The 14,677-nt window shown below is 43.4% G+C and overlaps 1 protein-coding gene across 10 annotated transcripts in view; it reads left to right on the top strand.

Annotated features, from left to right (window-relative positions):
* Positions 1-638: 638 nt before the first annotated feature.
* Positions 639-14,677, top strand: part of RARB (retinoic acid receptor beta) — a 341,400-nt gene continuing 327,361 nt past the window's right edge. For 3 of the 10 annotated variants that reach the window (XM_083578111.1, XM_083578117.1, XM_083578109.1), the window contains exon 1: positions 10,432-10,529. The gene's annotated coding sequence lies outside the window, so the exon portion shown is untranslated. Of the gene's footprint in view, positions 806-1,447; positions 1,521-6,565; positions 6,687-10,166; positions 10,530-11,121; positions 11,188-11,888; positions 12,107-14,677 lie in introns of those variants that run through there. The other 7 variants (XM_083578112.1, XM_083578121.1, XM_083578114.1 and 4 more) reach the window with 6 other exon arrangements.

Raw genomic sequence — 14,677 nt, 5'->3', positions numbered from 1 at the left:
TTCTCACGAATTGAGGCCATCTGGCAAGTGTCTCTTATTGTACGGCAATTGTGTCAGGGAGCTGGATTGTTGCAAATTTTATGTAACTGTCCAGGAAAATGAAGAAATGTCTGGAAAGAACTTCCATTTTGGTTGTCAAATGCAGCAGCCACCCAGAAATCCACAGAAGACTATTAAGGAATTCTATGTAGGATACACAAGAGTAGCCGCCCAGAGTGGCTGGGGAAACCCGGCCAGATGGGCGGGGTATAAATATACATTTACTTTTATTTATATTATTATTATTGATTATTGCTATCTGCAAAGGTGAAAACAAGATGGTAGATACATTTGCCCTACACAGTTCCTTCAGGCTATTCTGAAATCTTCATTTAAAAAAAAAACCCTACACAAATGACATGCAAATGTTTTATTATGTACTTTCTCTCTTCATTGTTTTTGAAAGCTAAGATAATAACCCGTGCGAATATTTTTACCTTAGCCACGTGCCCAAATCTATGAAGCCAGCATGGAGCAGAGCAATATGAAAGAAACATTTAGCAGCTAGTTGCAATATAAACATTTAGCAGTTAGTCTCAAACGGGGTTACCTTAGTGCAGACAGAATAGGGGTGAACTTGGTTACAAACAACCACAAAAGCCCATTAATCAAACCCTCTCCTCCCTAGGTTTTTCCCTCCCTTTTTTATCCACATCAGACTGAATGGAAGTCAGAGGCGCATCTCCTCCCTGAATGACAGGCCTCTCGTTTCTTTTATTGTTTAATACCAAGGTGCAAGTACAGCACTTTTTGCTCTGGGCCTGAGGTGAATGAAGCCTTTTATTAGTATTGGAGAGCTTCATCCACATCCCTTCGTTCTCGCTTCTCTTCTTCGGTTTCCCCATGAGACACTCTCTCTCATTTTATTTTAAGACATCCCTTCCCTCCTTGTCCCCTATTCAAATACACACATACACGACAACTCAGCAAAACCCGTTCCGTTTTCAAAATTATGACCAGGCCATCACTTTTTGTGACCAGGCCATTTTGCTGGTATTCTAGGAAGATATTACAACAGCCCAGCCATGGCTGGAAGGATGGTCCTCAGAGGCAATACAATACAATACAATACAATACAAATCCCTTTATTGGCATTACAAGTTAAGACATTTCAGTATCTGGCATCTGGCCTCCTTATTTACTTCTTATCAGCTGTTTCCTTTAAGATTTTTCTAATTATAACTTAAATACAGGATAAAGGAAGTCTTTTATTTGGTTGTTTGTATTGTTGTATGTTATGCTTATTGTATGTTATGTTCATGTTTAATAAGGGTGGATTTCTTTATTGGGGGTGGGGGGGTTATGTTATGTTGTAAATAAAATTTCCAATAAAAATGTATTTAAAAAATAATAATACGAGGTAAGGCATTTCAAATCCGTGGGATAAATTTAAAAGGGAAAGGAGTGAGGCTGTTGAGGGTCACGAGACACTTGATTGTTCTGCTTCACCCTGCTGGCAATAGAATATAGATCGGCAACAGGTGGTTTTTATTGTATAACGTATACATATTTGTCTATTCCGAAGTACATTTATATGTACAGAAGCCTTGTGCATACAGCAGGCTGCACATTTAAATCACTTGGCGCATCCATATCTGGTTGTTCAATAGTCTTAGAGTTCTGGTCACAATATCTCAGAAACAAGCAAAACCATACAATACTAGTCATATTCAGAAAACACCAATTTATCCAGCTTACTAAAAAATAATCCACTGAAACAGAAAAAGTTGGGGGGGGGGGAAAGGCAGCACAGTTTATCAACGTAAACAGTTTGTGGTGTATTGGTTTGAATGTTGGACTAAGACCTGAGAGACCAAGGTTCCAATCTATGAAGCTCAATGGATGACCTTAGGCCAGTCACATCCTCTCAGCTTAGTTTACCTCACAGGATTGTTGTGGGGATTAAATGAGTCCAGGAGGAGACCATGTATGCCACCTTGAGCTCTTTGGAGAAAAAAAAAGGTAGGATATTAATGCAATAAATGAATGATTACATGCCCTGAAAGTGTCCTGGAAAACTGGGACATCCTGTGTTTTTTAACGTGAGGGAACAGCGGCCATTTTGGTCATTGCGATCTCACATGAATTCGCAGCGTGATTCCACTCACCGCCCCCCCCCAAATGCTTTTTTTGAGGCTGCAATCTTGTGCGGTGCCCTGAAATGTGTGTTTTGGGGGGCCATGCCCCCCAGAAGTCCTTTTTGGGGCCAGGGTAGGTGTGTGAAATCATGCGAGATTGTGGTAACAAAAATGGCTGCCATGCTCTCACAAGAAATGGTAAGAAGGTGACTCAGATTTTGGCTTCAAAGTGTTGGAGGGTATGAGTTTTATATATCTGAAGTTTTACAGAAGAGAGGAATGCAAAGTGGACACCCCTAAAATAAAATAGTATCTATATCAGTATTTCAGTTCTAAAATGAACTATGGGCAAATACATAGAAGAATGTTGTTGTGGGTGCTCTCCCACAGAGTCAAGGGAGCTAAATTTATCCAGGATGTTTGGGAGACATTCAAAAACCACAATCACAGAAGCTAAGCTGAAAGGTAGTACACTGCAGATCAGGAAAAGTACCACCAAGGCCAACAGGATACTTGCGTGGTTAGCAAGCAGAGGAAAGATATTAGAGGAAGGAAGCCTTCCTTCAGAAAACTGAAGTCTTATCCAAATGAAAAAATAAGTTTATATTTGAGTTTATTTACAAATATGTAAGCTGAACAACTGAACGCTCAAAAATAACCCCATCATGAGTTGGGGTTCTGGTGTTTAAGAACTAACAGCCCATTCTGTGACCTTATAGTGGACATCTGAAAGCTATAGCTCTGTAAGGGATGTCCTAACAACTCTGGACACTCTTAACAAACAACAGTTCCCAGAATTATTTGAGGGGGGGGGGAAATTAAAGCATAAATGTGCTTAAATGTATGCTGTGGATATGATGGCTATAAAGACCACCCTAGTTATCCACACTATGCATCAGTAATACTCTCTTCCTTGCTTATATGCTATGCTGAGGAATTTCAAGCTGAATATTCTATTCTATTCTATTCTATTCTATTCTATTCTATTCTTCTATCTGGTCGCTACAAGAATTCTGTAACTTAAGAAACAGTGCCTGAACTAGCTTTTCAGCTCCTCCCTCCCAGTCCATTTTCCTTTTGTGTTATGCATACACACATACTCTCTCTCTCTCCCTCTCTTTCTCTCTCTCTCTCTCTCACACACACACACTGTAAACCTGAGGGTAGGGATTGCATTATCACTTCCATTCACTTTTTGTGGCTGAAGAGCGGGATAAAATAATCCATCAACATCATCGTCTTGTTAGATCAAACCAATGTTTCCTCTAGTCAGTATTCTATTTTCTGACATAAACTAGCCAAATACCAATAAAAACAGTCTGCAAATGTCCCAGAGTTGGGCGGGGGAGAGATTAAAAGTTATTGCTTCTGTCCTGCCTGCCATTCATTCATTTGTTTGTTTGAACCCAGGGCATTTACAGAATATGGGTTGCACCCAAGTGGTTCAGTTCAGATCCCTTTGAGGCATGGCAGCTCTCATCAAACATAAACATTTTCATTTTAATACCGGAAATTAAATGATTAGGACAGCTCAATTAACTTCTATTGTTTGAAAATAGAACATAGGGATAATAACAATAATTTAGCTTATTTGAGGCATGGGCCAGGGCCCATTGCAGACTAACCTGGGATCACCAAATTAATTTCACTTCAGACATTTGCTCGTAGAGATGAGAAGTGCAAGTAAGTGATTTCACCATTATGAATCCCTGTAGTGCTCTTATCTTTGTTAAGCCCCTTTTATTCGCAGCTAGAACTTGAGTGTGACATCCAAAAGTACAGTATAGCAAAAGAAGTTAAACAAGAAATAATTGATCAAAGGAGCTTTTGCCAATGATGTTAGAAAGTGGCGTAATCACTCGTTTCCACAGAATCAGATATTAGCATATTCATTTGCGGGCTAGTTTTTAAATCACCACAATAGGTATATATTAAAATAATGGTTAATCTTGCAGGAATACAGTGAAATTGCCCTTAAATACACATTTCGGGAGCAAATTTCCTTTGAGGGCACTACACAGCAATATTTTGACAACTTAATTGATTCACAGATCCACACTGGCATCAATTCCATTGGCAATTTTTACTTTAATTATTCACAAGGCACCAATTGCCTTAAGAAGTTGGTAGTTTAATTCCATGTTTCTATACAATCTTAATTACAGTTTTTAAATAATCACAGAACCCAGACTGGGAAAGAAGTGAGATAGGAATCTTCCCCATACCAAACAAATTTTTCTTTAGATCAGCAGCTGGGAGAGAGACCAGGGTTAGGAAATCTGGTTTGGTATGACTGGAAGTGTGATGGAAAACGAAGAAAGAAGAAAACACGTTACATCATATCAAATACTGGCCATTAGTCTCAGCTAGCAAAGGGGTCATAAAATTTGGCACTGTGCACATGTGTCAGGGGGGGAGAGAGCATAGAGAATTTACTTCTGTCCCGATTTTATTTATGTGTGTGTGTGTAGAAAGGGTTTGAGCTGGAGTGGGGCCCTTTCTTAGCCCAGGGGCCACATTCCTTTCTGCAGAACCTTCTGAGGGCCATATATCAATGAAGGGTGAAGCCAGAGGCAAAGTGGGTGGAGAAACAAATGAAAATGGAACCTTGGCACAGTATTTTAGCCCCACCCATTCCTCTGTGTCCACCATACAGACAAGTAGTAGGCATTGTCAGTACTTAGGTACACAGTCTATCTGGGCAAAAACACTCAGGGAGGGTGCAGAGCAGAGCCGGGGATAGGTATGACCTGGAGAGAGAGATCCAAGGGCCAGGTGGAGAGGTTTAGAGGGCCGCTATTGGTCTTTGGGCTTGAGATTCCCCACTATGGGGGTTGAGTGTTGATCACAAAGCTCACTCACCTACCAGCTGCACTGCCCTAATTTCTCCACTCTGTCTCCACCCCCTCCTGTCAATCATTATCAAGGGGTGGGGCCAGACTTCTGATTCAAATCTTGCCTTGTCACTAAAACACCTAATCTTGAGAAGGGGGCATTTAAAACACCCCCAACCTGTGTTTGTGATGGAAGTGAGGAAGAAATAGAAAAAGGAACAGGAGTAATAATAAACTACTAATAATAGTAAATATTCAATTTATTATTAATTTATTATAAATATTCAATTTATTATACATATTCATTTATATACCACCCTTTATCCAAAGATCCCAGGGTGTTGTACAACATTAAAAACATATTACAGTACATCAATGTTAAAAATGTAATAAAAAGCAAACTGACAGACAACATAATAAAATGCTGTCGTCTACTTACATTTTCCTTTTGGAGCATTTGGCGTGGAAGGATTGAAATCTGCAAGATGCAGCACAAGAGTAGACCAGTCCCTAGCTTCATCTGGAGGACTAAGTGTTAACTTGTGGAACTTCCTGCTGCTGGAGTAGCGGAAAATGGCTAGTGCAAGAGGGGAAAGTGAAGCGCCTCAAGTAGAAGGCTGTAAACTTTCTTAGGGTGCCTAGGGCAGGGGTGGGGAACCTGTGTGGCACTCCAGATATTGTTGGACTCCCAACTTACATCAGCCTCAGATAGCCTGGTCAGTGACCAGAGATGATGGGAGCTGATGTACAACAACATCTAGAGCAGGGGTCAGCAAACTTTTTCAGCAGGGGGCCGGTCCACTGTCCCTCAGACATTGTGGGGGGCTGGACTATATTTTGGAGAGAAAAAAATGAACAAGTTTCTATGCCCCACAAATAACCCACAGATGCATTTTAAACAAAATCATTTAATAAAATTTACAAAATTTAAATAAAATATATTTTCTTCAAAATATAGTCCGGCCCCCCACAGGGTCTGAGGGACTGTGGACCGGCCCCCTGCTGAAAAAAATTGCTGACCTGATTCCAATTCTTGGTTGTCCAGCATGCGAAAGATCAGATTCCCTGAACATTGACATTTATCCTCCCTCTTCTTACTTGTGTAAGAATGCAAAAATACCTATTTCAGCAGAGTTAAAAATCACCATTCAGGACATAGTCCTACATTTCACATTAAAACTCACACACCGCACCTGTTTTCCGGATGGGCGGGAGCAAACAGGGCCTCTAAAACACTGCTCTACTAGTAATTACACTGCAAAAAGCTGGTGGCCAGCCTCCCTGTCAGTCCGACAAATGCGCAGCATCTATATGAATGAAAGCGTACAGTCTCCCAGTGGCACTCTTTCAGACCTGGCCTATCTATTACAAGGTAAAGATTTCCCGTCAAGGCTGCAGCACTGCTTGAACTGCTATTATACTATCTACATAAAGTTAGAAAGACATTATGACTAAGAAGTTCACGGTAACTCTTACTGGCACATCCACATAAGAGTGTCTAATGCTGACATGTGTTTATTGCACTTAATAATGTTTACATAATGCTACCTTGAACCCATTATGGCTGTCAAAGATCTGATTCATCTGTTTTTCCTCTGTTGTGTTTATCTGTAGAGACTCTGCAGCCACCAAACCAAGATAAATTGCAGCGAGATGATGAACGAGTCCTGGATAGGGTGGAAGGCTATGAACCTGTTTTATGTACTGGGAGACATGGCAGTACGATCCTATGCATGTAAGTACCACTGAGTTCAATGGGGCTTACTCCTAGGTAAGTAGTTATAGGATTACTGCCTAAATATCAAACTACATTTGCTGGAAGTTGAAAACATCCCTTAGACCCATGTAGTAGTGTGAATAGCATGCTTTGGAAGGTAGGAAATACAGTCATACCTTGGTTCTCAAACATAATCCGTTCCGGATGTCCATTCGACTTCCAAAAAGTTAGAAAACCAAGGCGCAGCTTCCGATTGGCTGCAGGAGCTTCCTGCACTCAATTAGAAGCAGCAGAAGCCGCGTCAGACGTTCAGGTTCCAAAGAACGTTCAGAAACCGGAACACTTCTGGGTTTTCGGTGTTCGGGAGCCAAAACGTACGAGTACCAAGGCGTTCGAGAACCAAGTTACAACCGTATCCAGATATAGTTGTGCACTATGGTGTTCAAATACAGTTGCAAAACTAGGAAACCTGTCAAAACTAGGGCGATGCTTGCACCTACTGTGCTTTTTTTTTTTTTTTTTTTGCTTTGCTTTACTATTTAAAAATACAAAATACATAGGAATAATGGTCTGGTGCAGCAACCAGCAGGGACTGGCCCAGTCAAACCTAGGGAGATGGCAAAGCCTGTAATGTAAAGGTGGTCAAAGTTGTGCTTTCTGAAATTGTTAGACTCAAACTCCCATCATCCCTGACTACTAGCAATGCTAGCTGGAGATGATGGGAGAAGTAGTCCATGATATTTTAATTGCACCATGTTGGCGACTCCTGCTTTAATGATTCCTGTAAGAGTTCCAGTCAAGAGATTTTGCTGGGCTAGAACAAACTAGTTCAATCCAATGCAAAAGAAGAAATAGCCAAAGTAACACCAATTATTTTTTTTAAAAAAGGATGTGGAGGTTCTAGGAAATGAGAGAGCTGTTAGCTTATAATTGGTTCTGAGAAAACTGGTGGAACGCACAATTAAAAACTGAATTACCAAGCATATAGAAGAACAATTATTGCTGAAGAATAATCAGCATGGCTTCTGCAGGGATAAGTGCTGTCTACTTAACTGTTTAGCATTATTTGACAGTGTCAGTAAGCATGAGAGATCCAGTAGACATTGTGACTTTCAAGAAGTTTTCAATAGGTAAAGGTAAAGGTACCCCTGCCCGTACGGGCCAGTCTTGCCAGACTCTAGGGTTGTGCGCTCATCTCACTCTATAGGCCGGGAGCCAGCGCTGTCCGCAGACACTTCCGGGTCACGTGGCCAGCGTGACAAGCTGCATCTGGCGAGCCAGCGCAGCACACGGAACGCTGTTTACCTTCCCGCTGGTAAGCGGTCCCTATTTATCTACTTGCACCCGAAGGTGCTTTCGAACTGCTAGGTTGGCAGGCGCTGGGACTGAGCGACGGGAGCGCACCCCGCCGCGGGGATTCGAACCACTGACCTTTCGATCGGCAAGTCCTAGGCGCTGAGGCTTTTACCCACAGCGCCACCCGCGCGTTTTCAATAGTCTCTCATAAAAGACTCCTGAGTAAGCTTAGCAGTCATGGGATAAGAGGATAGGTCAGTAACTGGTAACTAAAGGAAGCTGAGAGTTCTCCCAACGGATGGATGTGACAAGGGGGGTATTGGCCTTGGTACTTTTAAAGTTGTTCATAAATAACCTAGAGTAGGAGTGAGCAGTGAAGTGGTCAAGCTATTCAGGGTGGGAAGAAAAAAAAATTGGGTGGAGCTCCCAAAGGACTTCTGCATTCTGCGTTATGGGAATTCAAATAACAAATGCTATTCACTGGTGATTGATCAGAAAAGGGATTTGAGTTTGTGACCAGGCTTCATTTACCATCAGAATGAAGGTAAATGTCAACTCAGTATGCAGCGGCTGTGAAAAAGGAAATTTCCATGTTGAGGATAATTAGGAGAGTGACTGAAAACAAAACTGCAAATATCATGCCACTGTACAAATCCATAGTTTGGCCACGCTAGGAATACTGTGTACAATTCTGTTTGCTGCACCTCAGAAAGAACATTGTAGAGCTGGAAAAGATTCAGAAAAAGGCCAACCAAAATGATCATGGGTCTAGGATAACATCCCTATGACGAAAGGTTGAAACATTTTGAGTTTTTTAGTTTAGAAAAAAAGGCAAGTGAAGGGGAACATGGAAAAAGGTGAAGAAAACATTCATGGTCTAGAGAGAAAGTGAACAGAAATGCATGTTCCTCTCATTTTCATACTGGAACCCAGGTCATTCAATGAAATGGAATGCTGGAAGATTTAGAGCACATTTTTTAAACTACGGAATTCACTCTCACAAGATGTAGTGATGTAACCTGCATGGCTACAAATGAGGATTTGACAAATTCATGGACGATAAGGCTCTCTATTAGCCATGATGTCTGTGTACTATCTCCAATATCAGAGTTAGTACACAGGGGAGCACAAATGAGGAAAGGGCTGTTGAGCTCAGATCCTGCCTGTGGGCTTCTCAGAGGCATCCTTTGATGGGATCCAGCAGACCTTTTCTTATGTGCTTAATACTCTCTGCCCGGAAATCACAGAATCAAAGTGTTGAAAGGGACCCTGAGGGTCATCTAGTCCAACCCCATGAGGCAGGAATCTCAGCTAAGTCATACATCGCAGGTGCTAGCAGTGGCAATGATGCAGAGCTGCAGCAGCTGGTGATAACAGCAGTGAAGAGACTGTGGTGCCCTTGGGGCAGGGCTTTGGGCATTAAGTGCAGGAGTGCAGCCCCCCAAACTCCAGTTGGCTTATTACATTTTGATCAGGGCTGGATTAACCATTAAGCAAAATGAGCATGTGCTTAGGGCATCAAGGGAAAGGGGGGCACCACATAAATTTTCCTTTTCCAGATTTACCATGGGCCATATGGTGCAGCTCAACAAAAATAAAATTATTGTTACAAATATACAAAAATAAACATTATTTTCCATCCAACTGTAGGTTTCATATCAAAAAATGAAATTTTATTTTGCCGTTTATTCTTGTTTATATTTTGAACTAGATATACACGGGCTGCACCCAAATCTTTTAAGTGCTTAGGGGTTCTAAATGTCTTAATCCGGCCCTGATTTTGAAGCGAAATAAAATGCATCACCATGGTTGGAGTGACTGAAAAGCCATTGGCTCCAGTCTAAGAATACCTGACCGCACCACTGTGGGGCCGTGGAAAGTGTCTTTTCTAAATCTGGGGCATTTTCGAAATTCCGGCGCAGTAATTAACCAAGCAACCTGCTCTTCGGTTTTCCCAGATCTTATTGCTAAGTGTTTTCTTTTGGAACGATGCATGACTTTTGAAAAGGGGAGTTATAGCATCTGTATTTTTGGGATCCACTGAAATGAAAGGCGGGTTCTGAATAACAAACCTGGAGCGGGCACTGCCTCCTACCTTCCCTTTTCCACCGCCCCAGCCCAGCCCATGTTTCCTTCTTCAACGAGGGCAAGGCAGAAGTCGAAAGAGAGAGAGGCGCCGCTCTGCGTCGCGCGGGCCAGCCTGCAAATGCGTTGCCCAAGCTTTGCAAGGCAGCAGCTCCGAAAGCACCACGGCGGCGGCGGGAGAGGCAAATCGGGAGCTGAGAGAGCGCGCCGGTGGGCGTGGCGGAGCGGCACGTGGACCGGCGCGGGCAGCGGCGCGGGGATACCGGGCGCTGCTATTCCTCCGGGTCGGGAAGAAGCGCCGAACGCTGCTTTGACAGGAGGCGATCGCCGCGGCGCCCGGCAGCAGAAGCGCGCGCGCACACACAGATACAAACACCCCCCCCCCCTCGCCAAGGTAAAGGCCGTGCTCATGCCGTCTCCATTGTAGTCGCGTGTGCTCCTACATCTCCATCCCTCTGCATGGCATACTAGTATGCACGGGTAAGCAAGGCGCTGGGCGAAGCAGCCGAGGAGCCGGCGGAGGGGGCTGCTCCGGCCATCAGGTGCATCATCCTTCGCGCTCATGCTCAAAATCCCGGTTCCTGAAGACTTTCTCCTGCAAATCGCACATCCTTCAGGGGAGATGCGCGCAGTCGGCGGGGTCCCCATTCATCCATACGGCTGCTTTTGCTGCGGCCGCTGTTTCGGCTTTAAAGCATCCCTCCCCCTTTTGTTGGTTTGTTTGCTTGTTTGCTTGCTTTCCAGTCTCTTCTGCAGTCGAGCGTGCCGCGGGGGGGGAGGGCAGCGGAGGGGTGCGATCTTGCAAGCCACCCAACTCATGCGAAAAGTCACTCCGAGGAGTTGGCCGACTTTAGCCACGGGGCTGGAGTTGCGCTTGGGAGAGAGGGGGGTGCTGCTGGCATTGCTTTTGTGAGGAGCTGTGGCTTGCAAGGGCGAGCGGCTTTGCTTTTGCAAGCCTGGCGTGGTAGGGCCGGTTCGTAGCGCTGCTGCAGCTGCTTTTCCCCGGGGCAAAGGAGCCTCGCTCTTTCCCCATCCCCTTTCTGTGCCAGCAGCGCAAGGGTCTAGCTAGAATAAAGTTTGCATCGAGTTCAGGTGGCAGTGCCCTGCCAGGCTCCGTCGACTTTTGGACAGCAGGGAGGTTGTGCATCTGGTTTCGGAATGAATCTCGATAACCTTTCAAAGTGTTTAAATGATGTTGCATGTTTCGAAAGTGGAGAGGTGCTGCAGGAGCGAGTCCATTCGCGCGTAAAAGTCTTTCCAGGCTTCTAGTCCTCGTGCTTTTCCGTTAGTGCGTTTAAAATTTGGGACGAGTTCAGAAGCGGTGTTGTTTACAAGTTTGGCTGTTGGCTCAAGAGCAGGTGGCTCCTTTTCACCATGACATCAGATTGCTGCTGCTGCTGTTGTTGTTTTTATTATTATATCTCTCACTAAATAACGATGACGATGATCCAATTTTGCATTGGTGCATCTCTTTGTGCGCGCCCCAAATGTGGGTTTGCAAATGGCCGGGGTGCTTAATGGGCAGTGAAGCAGCCGGAATCCATCAAAATGATAAAAGAGTTAACCCGAGAGGGAAGGGTCACGGGCTGAGAAGAACTGTGGCGAGTGGCATTTTTAGCTGCCATCAGCAAAACCAGTTTTGTGTGCATGTGAGCTCACTTTTGGCAGCTGACGGGGGAAAGTTGCAATTTCTGCTTAAGGGCGAGGAGGAGTAGAGGTAATAAAAATGCAACCGGATGAAGCTGTTGCCCTGCCTTGTGGGCACTGGAGCTCAAACTATATGCTGTGCTGGTGGAAGCGGTCGTGTGATCGATTTTTTTATTTTTATTTTGTTTGCAGCAGAGCTACATCCGAGAAAGGGCTAAAAGGAGATTTGGAGACTTTAGCTCTTTTGCTGGGTTTTAGATAATCTTGTGTGACAAATGTCTCTGTTTCCCCCAGTGCCTGTGCTATGCTTCTGAGCATCAGGACAGAAGTGAAAAGCGTGGCCCCTGCAGTTAAGAAGTATCCGAGAGGAAGTTTTTAAATGAAGCTTTAAACAGGATTAAATGGCTTGTGTAAGTGCTGAATGCTGCTAAAGTGCCTGGGAAGCCATAAAATAGCCAGCCAAAAACAAAGTAAAAATAATTGTTAACAAGAAAGCGAAAGCTTTGCAAGGACTTAGGTAATGAACACATAACAATTGATGATACGATGCAGTAATTATTTTCGTATTTACACCATTAACGATTGTAATTTAACGTTAATGCCTTGGTATTTTATTCCTTCTCATTTGCAGACAAAAGCACATCTGAGACATCATCAGGGAGTAATTTGATATTCTAAAGTCATGAATAGAAAACACTAAACTATGCTCAGAAGTCTGACAACATAAAGCGGGAAACAAAATAACCTCATTTGCTCTTTATTATCTGTCTTTTATAATTCTGTTTACTATCGTTTGCATAAATGAATAGCTAAATTGTATGCTAACCCCATTTCTGTGGATAAAAGAATCCTTGATGCACACAGATTTGTTGGAGAACTAATAGGCTCTTCCTTGGAAAGTCTAGCAAAAAGCCCCAGTTTTAGATTAGGTTGAACGTTTTATGGAATGAAATTCAGCCAGAATGCAAATTTGATCTACCCTGCAGCAGCTATGTGTCCAATTTTGATCAGCTTCTGATTGAAATTAAATCAGGAACTTCACATCCTTCTGGCCTTTATCTGTTCACTTTGCAAAAGGAAAATGGAGTTTTATTGCCAAAGCTTGTATTTAACATCATTATCTACCTTTTGGATGTTGGTCTTGAATGTGTTGCTTTAGATAATGGTTTTTGTGTGTGTGAGGGCGAGAGGGATGAAATACTACTGTTTTAAACTTCTGGCTGCTATTTAATAAATTAAAAGTAAGGAAAGTGGTACGATGTTCGTTTTATGTGCTGAAGAGTTATGGAGGAAAGAATAAGGGAAACCACTCCACAATATTTAATGTAATCGGATTGAAACATACCTTTGCCTTTATTGATTATGGTGGATGGCAAATCTACAAAAACTGTATACAAATTTTCGGGTTTATCTCCTCACATATCTTTGACCTTCCCCCATAACATTTAAAGTTGGCAGTAGCACCTTTCCTAAGAACACTATCTGCCGATGCAAAGATGTAAGCTTTTCACTTCCACAGAGCTATGTTTGAAGAAGAATGCATGTGACCGTGTTTAGATAAATTCCCAGGGACCAATTTTTGTTGTTTGTGATACAGGCTGCAGTCTGTTAAACAGCTAAAGAGGTTGAACAGAAGTTGGGGAAGGACTGTACCTGTGTTCATGTGCATAACACCTGTGTCCATCTGTAGAGATAAGTGGTCCCGTTGGTGGTGTCAGGACAGGACTTTGAGGCAGAAATCCAGGGAACCAGTCAGCAGCAGTTCGGTAAGGCCCCCCCCCCCATGCAGTGTGTTGCCCCCTAAAGAGGAGGACGTCACCAGAAGGCCATAAGTCCAGAGCCTAAAATTGCATTATAGCAGAATTGGTGGTCCCACATTAGAAATTTGCGCTCTTTGCTGCAATTGGAAACTCTTCTGTCACATCCTGGGCTAGTTAGTTGTTTCAGGGCTCCAGCTCATTCCCCACTGTGTCCACTGTCTGTCTCTCAGTCTCTCTCTGGACTCAGCTATACAGCTGCAAATAAAACATTTTAAGTGTGCTGTAAAGTGCAATATACAACTATGACACTAGATGGTGATAGTGAGCTATGGCAAATTCAATATATTTTTCAAAACGTTTTTTAAAAAAGCATTTTCACAGCATTTTTATATGTGTGTAGATTCCACCTCTCTCTCTTTTTCTTTTTCTTTTTCTCTTTCTTTCTCTCTCTCTCTCTCTCTGTGTGTGTGTGTGGATGTGGATGTGTACGTGGTACGGCTCAGTGATACCTGGTTTTCAACACTGCGATATATCACCAGCTAAACATCACAATATATCAGTATATCACAATGTCTGAAATAAGGATGGAACTATGTAGAAGCGAACAGTAGAGCCGGGCTAGAAAATAACTGTATTGCCTTCAGGATCCACAGCAGTGATGGGTCTATCCTAAGCAGTACAAGGACTGGCTGAAAAGTTCTCTGCCTAAAAGTTTGGTCATTTTTCTGGGACAGTTTGAGGTTCACATCCGTGATCTGTATTGGTGCCATCAGAGGAGTAGCGGGGGGGGGGGCAGGGGACACTGGGCACCACACTGAGGGGGGTGGCACTTACCATGCCTGAGCCATGCGTCTGTCCTGGGAGTGATGTGGTGACTTGGGCGCCTGCAGTTGCAGGTCCTATTGTGAATGTGATTGCATTGATAATGGCGAGGAAGGCAACAGTGCTTCTTGATACCGGTTGCTGGAAGTTACAGGAGGGGAGAGTCTTGTGCTTGAATCCTGCTTATGTGTTTTTGACAGCCGTCTGGTTGGCTACACTGAGAACAGGAGGCTCTCCTTGCATTCTTAAGGGAAGATGATGGCTTTGTTTTCACTGCAAAGGGCTGGTGGAGAAGGAAAGGCACCCCATTTCCCAAAGCAACCAGGCTCACCAATTACATTTCCCACGGTGCTCTTGATTTTGGTTTGGTTCTAATGGTGCTCTTGCCTTCGTTCTTAT

This window comes from Podarcis filfolensis (genome assembly GCF_964270895.1).
Source record: "Podarcis filfolensis genome assembly, chromosome: 12".
In the NCBI taxonomy this organism is placed as follows: domain Eukaryota; kingdom Metazoa; phylum Chordata; class Lepidosauria; order Squamata; family Lacertidae; genus Podarcis; species Podarcis filfolensis.
Note: the sequence above shows the minus strand (reverse complement) of the source record. Positions and strands in the feature narration are given on the sequence as shown.